We start from the raw sequence: 9,028 nt of genomic DNA, 5'->3' as shown, positions 1-9,028 counted from the left end.
TATTAGGTATTTTCTTCATGTAATCACATAAATCCACCCTCATATTTGCACAGAAAAGAGAAAATCCATATTTCCAAATGAGGAAATGGAGACAGACATTTTTCTATTAGGATTCACAGGATTTGAATTCAGCATTGTGTAAGAGGAAACCCACGTTCTTTTCTCTGAAGCATGTTATTGCATTGATAATAAAGATGCCTCATTTTAATATAAAAAGGTGATTCCTGAAGGCTGGTGCACAAGGCACAGGGCCCTCATTCCCAAGAATTGACCCTGTAGGACTCTAAAGGATATTGCTTCTGGTTGTAGATACGTCCTGAGTAGTATTACTTTCATACAAATATTAGGGCATGGTGGCATCTAAACTGAACCTGTAGAGCTCTTTTCTCCCAACAGCTTATAGAATACATCTGCATAAACGTCCTCTTCCTGATTACTGCAAGTACTTTCAAACCCTGGTGTCTGAGGGGCTTTGAGAAATCAGCTTCCTTTTCAGCAATAAATGTAGTACCAAACTACCCCGGAAATCTGCTATAAACTTAGTTATGTCTCTTGTCTTCATTTAGATGGACTTAGAGGAAGAAGCATTTTTTTTTCTTCTATGAAAAAAATCTGCGTCATCAAATACCACATAACTTATGGTCAGGTAAGACAAATCCCATGTGACCGAGGTAACAACTTATTTTTGGTTCTTGTTGCTTGTATGTCTGAAATGATATGTCATCTAAAAGTTATTCCTTTATGCTACTTATGAAAAGAATACTTACATGCTTCCACACATGCTGGTCTCTAAAAGACTTAAGAAGAAAGTACATTTGGAGCAGCCACTCTCTTGCCTGATGGATAGAACTTAAAATCCTATAACGAGAAGAATGAAAATTCTATAGTTCTCAAGAATCAAATGTCACCTGACAAGGATTCTTTTCATTATTTCTAGAATACTTGAAGCATTCTTTAGGATGATTCACATACAAGTTAAGTACACATCCTGTTGCAGACAGCTTACAGTCTAATAAAATCCACTCTCCAAAGACCCTTATGGTAAAGCCTTGGAAAGGCACAGGCGTATGTGGATGAAGTTCACTCAGTCTCTTGGGAGGTAAGAGGTGATATTGCTGACCCTTTTCCTTTTGAGGTTCACTATTATGAAAATCTTTCTCATGAAATGGGATGATACTTTCTTAGATTTTTCAATAGGAAGAGCTAAAAAAATTTCAATGGAGAAACTCCTCAGAGATTGATGTATGAACTTGTGATAGGAAGTGAGGCTTTTTAGCTGCAAGAAGTATGTTGTGGGAAAGACTGTGAAAATGGAAAAGTAGAGGGCAAAGAAAATAAAAAGTTATGTGGATAATGAAAGCATTGTCACATATCTGTGCTCACTTGTGTACAGTTTCTGACCACCTAGCTAAAAATCCTATTCCCTTTAGTTTGCCACCTTGGAATAAACATTGTGCTTGGAAAACAGTGGCTGACCATATGAGTGTGAAGTTAAAGATACATAAAAACAGTCGAGATTAACAACTATGTTAGAGAAACAGAATGAAAGAGGAGAGTTGTTATGACTGTTGTTTTCCACAATTATGGAAGCCAATAAGTCCCACAGTCTTCCATCTGCAAGCTGGAGAACCAAGAAAGCCACTGATTTAATTAATTCTATCTGAGGTTGAAGACCTAAGCACTGGGTGAGGCAGAGCTAGGAGGGGGACTATCAGCAGATGGGTTCTAAAGACAGGAATGAGGAGCTCCAACACGTGAAGGAGGCAAAAGAGAGACAGAATTCACCCTTTCTCAATTTTTTTTAAGTTGTATTCAATGAATTAGATAATGCCTTCTCACTTTGATGAGGGTGGACCTTCTTTACTCAGTCTGCTAATTCTAATACTAATTTCTTTCAAAAATACCCTCACATGTACAATGAGATGAAATTGACTATCACATCCATTGTTCTAGAATACTCATACAGCAGAAACTATAAATTCCTTTTTGTTGGAAAACAATTGCCTTTCATGCAAGTTATGATGATGAAAACATTTGAAAGCTTAAATTATTGAGCCAGTAAAATTCCCAGTAAATAGAAGTTAATGAAATGGACTTAAGAATATGAATATCTCAAATAAGTTGACCCTAATAAGAGCTATTGAAAACTTGACTAAATTGCTATCATTGAAAGTATCACAAAAGCTAATTTTAGAGGTTCTAGAAACATAATTCTGCTATTTGAGTGTGCTCCCCATGGAACATAAGGAGATTTTCTTCATTTTATTTTATGCATTTAGTAAGATGATGATTTTAGTATCTAGTATAGAACAGAAAAAAAAATCATTAATGAGTTTTCAGGAACTGTAAATAAAAGCTGGTGTGATGAGTATAGGAATATGCCATTAATAAAGTACAATGATCAAGTTGTGGATTTTTTTTAATTACAAGGATGGTTTGATAGTAGATTCCTTTGATGCAATTTCATAATTATAAGAAAATTGTTAGAAGAGATGGTTAAGAAGGATTTGGAAGAATTTCAGTGCTATTTTTCTATTATAATTTTTGAAATCAATAAAAATAGAATACAACAACAAATTTGAATATAATAAGCAACAATAAGAGAAGATAGTCATCAATATTCAATGAAAATGGTAGAATATGAAGACACACTAAAGAAAGTGAACATAGTTAGTAGTTATTTGAAACACTGAGTAAAATAGGCCATACCTGGTAATATTGACCAAGAAAAAAGTAATAAAGGAACAAATAAATATTATGTTTGTAAATAGGTCATAACTAGGGCAAAACAGAGACTAAAACATTAAGAGAACAGCATCAATTATTATGCCTAAATAGGAGTTTAAACAATTTTATATGAGGGGCTGGCTTTGTGGCTTAATAGGTTAAGCCACCTCCTGAAAGGCCAACATCCCATATAGGTGCCAGTTCAAGTCCTGGCTGCTCTACTTCTGATCCAGCTCCTTGCTAATGTGTCTGAGAAAGCAGCAGAAGATGGCCCAGGTCCTTATGCCCCTTAACTTACGAGCTTCTTCTTTATCTTCCATGTAAGATAAAGCCAAGATTCAAAGCCAGAAGCCAAGAGCTTCTTCTTTATCTTCCATTTGGCTGCTGGCTTTGGATCAGCTCAACTCTGGCCATTGCATCTATTTGAGGAGTGAATCAGCATATGAAAGGTCCCTCTCTCTCTCTCTCTCCCACCCTTTCAAATAAATAAATCTTTAAAAATATTATATGAAATTATCAGAGTCCAAAAACTAGTAAGGAAATTAAATGAATAGTGAAAATTATTGCAACAATGAAAATATCAGAACCAGAAAGACTTCCAAGGAACGAGTTACCTTCCAGATTACAGAAAGCAGGAGATTCATTCAATGCCAGTTGTTTACTACTAGCTTTCTTTCTGTACTCATTTTTTAAGGTTTATTTTATTTATTTGAAAGACAGAGTTACATAGAGAGGTCGAGACAGAGAGAGGGGTCTTCCATCCTCTGGTTTACTCCCCAGATGGCCGCAACAGCCAGAACTGGGCTGATCTGGAACTGGGCTGATCTGAAGCCAGGAGCCAGGAGCTTCTTCCAGGTCTCTTATGCTGGTGCAGAGGCTCAAGGACTTGGGCCATCTTGTGCTGCTTTCCCAGGCCACAACAGAGAGCTGGATCGGAAGAGGAGCAGCTGGGACTAGAACCTGTGCCTATATGGGATGCTGGTGCTTCAGAACAGGGCTTTAGCCCACTGCGCCACAGTGCAGGCCCCTCTGTATTCATTTTATATCGCTCAAAATTCCTTCTTGTCAGGTATCTAATAAGATTCTGACAATGGAAATCACTTCTGGGAATCAGAATGCTTTTGCTAACATTTTCTGTAAGAGTAGATATTTGAAATTTTAGACTTCAGTGTAAACTGTGGACAACTGTTGCTAGAGGTATGTGTAACGATTCAGAAGCATTCTTTCAGCAATTACCATAACTGCTGAGTGTTCCCTCATATCTGTATTAAGTGCATTTGAGGGCCTAAGTTCATAATGGACAGAAGTTTGCTGATGTCTACTTAGTTTCAATCTCTTACATTTTTTTCCAGAATCACCATTCCTTTATTTTTGATGGCTTTGTTGAATCAATGTTTGTTGACTAATTTGCTGAATTGTAAATATTTCTGTTTAAAATATTTAGATTTCTGTTTATTTGCAATTAATTTTGAATGATATAATTTCCCAATTTAATTGATAAGATCAATATAATCCTCACAGCAAATTAATCAAATATACTGCAATAAAGGAAAATTGTAACTCCATTTCATTCATGAATATAAAAATTCATAACAAATATAAACAAGTGAGAATGCTTCAAAATTTTGTGGAGAAATGGAAACAGAGTTAAAAGATATGTCGGAATAAGATGGAAGTCGGCGAACTCAAAAGGCTTCCATAGCCTTGGCAACTCATGACTAGAGCCTGGGGAGATTACTGATGCCATAAACAAGAGTGTCAAATTGTAAGTCAACAACAGGAGTCACTGTGTACTTATTTCTCATGTTGGATCTGTCCTTAATGTGTTGTCCAATGTGAAGTAATGCAATAACTAATACTGAAACAGTATTTTACACTTTGTGTTTCTGTGTGGGTGCAAACTGATTAATTCTTTACTTAATATATACTAAATCGATCTTCTGTATATAAAGAAAATTGAAAATGAATCTTGATGTGAATGGAATGGGAGAGGGAGTGGGAGATGGGAGGGGTGCGAGTAGGAGGGAAATTATGGGGGGGGGGAAGCCATTGTAATCCATAAACTGTACTTTGGAAATTTATATTTACTAAATAAAAAAATTACTAAATAAAATAAATAAATAAATAGAAATTCATGGAAAAAAAAAAGGTATGTCTCTTTTGGCACAATGTATTTACAAATCCATGCATGATTTTTGATAGTATGCCTGTTCCATAAACTTTTTGAAAACCTTTCATGCAAATCCAACAATATCTAAATAATCAAATTATGTTTTAATTAAGTGGGATTTATTCCAGCTGAATAGAGATGGCTAATGACAAAATTATTCATGAACATAGATAGTGAAATAAGCCAGTCCTCAAAAGGCAAATAGTGAAAGTTTTCCCTGATTTGTAGTAACTAATATCCAGAGTACAGAAATGTAATATATATGAGTTAAATGGACATTTTGAGATTTGATGATTGCGTATAGACCTTGTTCGCACTCTTGAGGAGCAGCAGTTTTTCTGCTTATTACTTATTGAATTCTTTATTTAGTGGAAGGTTAAGCTTATGATTATAAAGAAAATTAAAAGCATATCATTGTAAAAAATAAAAGAAAAAGAAGAAAAGAAGGAGGAAGGAGGATGAAAATGAGGAAGGGAGAGAGGGTAGGAAGGGAAGTATCATTATGCTCTTAAAACTGTATGTATGACGCCGTAAACAAGAGTGTCAACAACAGGAGTCACTGTGTACTTACTTCTCATGTAGGATCTTTGTCCTTAATGTGTTGTTCAATGTGAATTAATGCTATACCTAGTACTGAAATAGTATTTTACACTTTGTGTTCTGTGTGTGTGCAAACTGAAGAAATCTTTACTTAATATATACTAAACTGATCTTCTGTATACAAAAATAATTGAAAATGAATCTTGATGTGAAAGGAATGGGAGAGGGAGTGGGAGATGGGAGGGGTGCGAGTAGGAGGGAAATTATGGGGGAGAAAGCCATTGTAATCCATAAACTGTACTTTGGAAATTTATATTTACTAAATAAAAGTTTTTAAAAAAGAAAAAAAAAAACTATGTATGAAATATGTGAAATTTGTTCCTTGCATATAAAGAAAAGAAGTTTTAAAAATTTTGAAGAAATAACAGAAAAGGAAACAAAAGCTCTAGAAAATTATGTAACCTATTATATGATAATTAATTAAAACTAAAATTTATATCAGTGAGATACATCTACATTAGGAATCAAGAGGAGATTTTATATGACATTTGGAATGTTTTTTGACACATAGGGAAGACATATGCTGAATAACAAATTGAGGAAATGAAACTGAAAGAAACCATGGTATACCCATTCACACTGATTAACCAGACCTAAAAATATTTTTACATAATAAACACACAACACATATTGTTGACTTGTGAAAATATGGATTGTTACAAAATTCTTGGAGTATAATCTGTCAGTATCTATCTTAACATGTAAGTGATTAAATAAAAATAACATACCTATCAATGAATCAATGTATTCCCAAGGTAAAATATAAGAAAAATGAGTAAAATGGCAATATTTGCATGTAAATATGCTTTTCGCTGTATTTTTTGTGTCATAAAACCTTGAAATAACATGAATGGCTATTAATAGGCTGATGGTTATAAAAAGTCTGCTCCAGTCACCCTACTGAATGCAACCATTTGATTTCCAGAAGTTAAGATTTTTTAAAGTATGTAAATATAAGCAGAAAGCAAAAGATTGTGAAGAGTTTGATTGACTTTCAGCTGAATGTATACTGACTTTCCCAATCTTCTGCTTGTATGTGTGTTTCCAGGTTTTTGAGTGGGTTGTGTATGTGTGTGTATGTGTGTGTGTGATTATATATGAAGCAAGGTGCAAAAGGCAATGATTCAGACGTCTTACATAGATTACCTAGGCAGAGATAAGTGAGGAGCAGCGCGAGCAGGTTAACTCAGTCTCATCATCATCCTCTGTCCCTCCCTATATCTCCTCCTCAAAATTACTTTTTTGCAAAAGAAACACACGAGTATGCATGCAAACAAAAAGACATGCATTCCTACACCACAGCATTTGATATAATCATATATATCTATATGTATATATGTACACACAACAGATTCATGCAATGGCTTTGGAATGCTAAATAATAATTTCAGAAATGAGACTTTACCTAACTTTACTCTTCTATCTATGTATCTATGTAATTATGTATCTACATACTTATAATATAAATGTTATTTAGATGTGCATTACATTTTTATATTTACACATAATCTTACACTCTGCATTATTTACATTTTAGATAAAACAGAGTATTTTCCTGTGGAAAATAAATGAGCAATAAAATGTTCCTGGTTGATTTATGTTGTATGCAAAATATTGTATAGATTGTATAATAAAAAGTCATCATTGTTATTTTTACTTTTAATATTATATGTTTTTATCATGCCTGTGTGTCATTGGTCTTTTTCCCATTTCTTCACTATGATTTATAATGTTCTACTGAATCCTTTTTACTTATTTTACTTTGTCATTTCATTTTTTTGTGACCTTGCTATAATCCTTTTTTGTTCATTGCTTTTCCTGACTTCCTTATGTGTGGACAAATGCAGGAGTTTTAATACATTGTGGTTAATACAAATGATTGTGTATGCTATGATTATTTCCCCTAACAGAATGAGAGGTTCCTTGATGGTACAAACATGCCTTATGTCTTTTATTTGCTTATCAACAAATTAAAGGCAGTGCCACAAGCACACACTATTACGGCTGAATTAAGAGTGCTGTATTCATATGATTGGAGGGGCTGAAGTTCCTTCCAGAAATTTACATAAATGATGATAAATATATAAATAGATGATAGATAGATAGTAGATAGACTTTGTAAAAATAAATTTCAAATACCAGATTTTCTGACATTTACATTTTGTCAATGAATACCGTCAGTGGATAATGTGACAATTTTCAGGAATTTACAATTCACTGTTTCCTCTAAAAAGTGCAGTCTTCTACACTGATAGATTTGATCAAAACAAACCATCTGCAGAGCTTGCTGATCTGCAAATTGATGTAGAGATGGTGTTATGGAAATGTTTGGAAAGTCATTTATCACACTGACTGAAAGACTGCAGGAGTAAGTTTTCTCAGGTTCCCAAGATGAATTGTCAGAAGAGTGGGACACAGATGAGAAAGGAGTGTGAGCAGCCTGCAGCACCCACTGGGTCCTCTCTGGATCAAAGTCAATTCCATGGCTACTGTAGGGTAGAATATACATAAGGGAAGACTGGGGATCCTATGTTATTACAATTCTATCAAAGGCTTGAAGTCTTTGCACATTTTTTGTAAAAGATAATATTTTCCAGGCCCAAAATAATATATATTTCATTTTCTAATAATATTTCCATTTTCCATCTCAACAAAAAAGACAAACAATCAAAACCATTCTTAAAGATTCTGAGGTGTGAGAGTTGAGATGTAAGAATGAGAGGTATGGAAATGTTGTGATGTGGATAAGAATGAGAAGACCATCTATATGGTTCATGTGGCAGGCTCCCAAACATGAAGCTGTGCTTTTGTTTTATGAAAAGACGCCACAACCTAAAAGAACTCATAGAATTTTATCTACTTAGTTTCTTCCCTCAATGACATCTAAAAACCTTGCATTTTTCACATCAACAAAAGAGAGATGTTTAACCTGGTAAGACAAAGAACCTTAAGGATTTCAAAGTAAAATGGATTGAAACAAAGAAAACAGGACATTGCCACCTCCAGTTGCTACTGTGTCTAAGGAGGATTGAGTCAGATAGAATGCTTTTAGTGGTAGGTTATAACCATCATGCAAATAGGTTTTTTATAAAATAGAAATAATTGACGCAATATCAAAAAATAGCAGCAACATTTTAAGCTCAAAAAAAGAAAGGTTTATATGATTCCTTAATACTTCCATCAGCTTCCGAGCTTCCGCTCATCTTTCTGCTCTGCAATTTCATTTTCCTCAGCATAAGGCAGATTCTCCTTCTGGTTGAGGGTCAGCTGCAACAGTGAAAGGTATTAGCATCCTTATTCATGTCCAACAGGAACAAAAGTTCCTTCTCCCAGTCATGACACACACAAAAATCTTGACTCATATTAAATAAGGCTGAGTTACATTTCCTCTTCTGAACCAATTACTTTGTCAAAATTGGGTTTGGTTGCCAAGTTTTTAGTTCCTTCTGCATCCTGTGTTTGCCTCAATAATAGCACTCATCATATGGGTCTATAATCTGTCATGGTTTTGCTTCCATAATGTCTAGCATA

Source organism: Oryctolagus cuniculus, chromosome 20 (genome assembly GCF_051225735.1).
Source record: "Oryctolagus cuniculus isolate XC-2025 breed Fujian yellow rabbit chromosome 20, ASM5122573v1, whole genome shotgun sequence".
Lineage (NCBI taxonomy): Eukaryota > Metazoa > Chordata > Mammalia > Lagomorpha > Leporidae > Oryctolagus > Oryctolagus cuniculus.
Note: the sequence above shows the minus strand (reverse complement) of the source record.